Genomic DNA, 1,915 nt, shown 5'->3' with positions numbered 1-1,915 from the left:
TCAGGTTTTCATTCACTTGGACATCGCTGGAGGACTTGAAGTATCCAAGTCCAGGCAGCATAGAGGCTCCAAACATACACACACACACCTCCTACACATGCACACACACACACACACACACACACACACACACACACACAGAGTTACAGAAAAACTAAGGCAGAGTGAGAAGTCACTGCAGAATTGATTGTTTTCTTCCTCCGAGAACAGCGAGAGCTTGAAAGTTTCAACCCAGAGAGGAAAAAACAGAAATTTTGTGTTTGTAATTTCCTTCCTGTCAGTGTGTCATCCTGGGATTCCTCTGTCTGTCTGAGTAGCGTTTCTTTTCTTTCTTTTCTTTCTTTCTTTTCCTTTATTTCTTTCTTTCATCGTAATCTTGGGATTCCTCTGTCTATCTGAGTAGCGTTTCTTTTCTTTCTTTTTCTTTCTTTATTTCTTTCTTTCATCGTAATATCGGGTCCTGGTTTTACAAACGCGCCATCCGGGTTTCTAAAGTTGTCTACTGTTGTCATGACAACTATACTGCGAGGTAACCGCCCCCCCCCCCCCACCACCACCCCCCCCCCTTCTCTCTCACCAGCCAATCACCGAGCCAGGATGTAGGAGGTCAGAGGTTTCTCCAAGCTCCATCCTTCGTATCGACGGTTACAGCAAAACGACTCCCGTCCCGATTGATCCAAGACATAAGTGCTAATCAATATCACATGTAATTGCTTTACGGTGGCCCGGTTGGGTCAAAAAACAAGTCCATTGCGGTGTACAGAGGAGGAGCCAAATGCACATTTTCGGAGCGATACGCTTTAGAGACATGATGTGTGTTTTGTTAAAGAAACGGTCGCCATGTTGAGAGAAGAAGCCAGCAGCAGAGAAGAAGAAGAAGAAATTAATTTAGAGAGGAGGGGGAAAACATTTGTTTATGAAGACGATAAACGCACAGTCCGCTTTGGTTTTACGGCGAGAGGAATGTCAATGTACATGTGAGTGGTTCAATGTGATTTACATGGGTGATAGAAGTGTGTGTGTGTGTGTGTGTGTGTGTGTGTGTGTAGAGAGAGAGAGAGAAGAGAAAGGAAGATGCGTTTCGTCATATTTTCTGCTGTTTTCTTTCTTTCTTTCTTCTTTTCTTTCTTTCTAATCCCCCTCAGATTTCTACACCAGTGCTCAACGAATACTTAAGAAAAAGACGACACATGGATATTATTCTGATGATTATATTGTTATCATTATTATTGCTATTGAAGTGTGGGGTAACTGTAGGAGGGGTCCGGCCCTCTTATGTTCAATATATAGACACACGTTTGGAATAAAAGAAAAAAATCAATGTACCAAAAACGCTGTGGTTTGTTGGGATTTTTAACTGATCCAGGTTCAGTGACTCCTGATCGCAGCGCTGTGGTTTCTCTACGGAAGCCCATTGAGGACATACATTCATACATTTTATTTACGCTGTTTTCCTTTGATAACAAGTTAATTTTCTTTCATTTTATGTGTAATTTATGTCATTATCTTGAGATAACGACACAAGTTTCTCATTATCTCAAAATAAAGTAATGGGCAGAGAGTAATAATTCTCGTTATCTCAAGAAAACGAAACTTTGAATTAATTTGTATTGTTCCTCGAGATTTCCAACTCAACATTCCGACTTCAGCGTTTGGGTTTTGAATAATATGTTTAGTTCCAAGCAGAAAATTGTTCATTATCAAGAGAAAACATTTTTTTTATTATCCTGAGTTATTGAGAACATTTTCTTGAGATCTCGGGGTAAAAAAAATGAGAATTTTCTTGTTATCTCGGGTAAACAAAGTGTGTTATCTCGAGATAACGACATAAACAACTTGATATCTTGAGGAAAAAAAAGAAACTTATCTTGTTATCACAGGAAAATGTCCTCAATGGGCTTCCATATTATATTGT

This window comes from Centroberyx gerrardi, chromosome 19, assembly GCF_048128805.1.
Source record: "Centroberyx gerrardi isolate f3 chromosome 19, fCenGer3.hap1.cur.20231027, whole genome shotgun sequence".
Lineage (NCBI taxonomy): Eukaryota > Metazoa > Chordata > Actinopteri > Beryciformes > Berycidae > Centroberyx > Centroberyx gerrardi.
The sequence above is the reverse complement of the archived record's forward strand: the minus strand, read 5'-3'. Positions refer to the sequence as shown.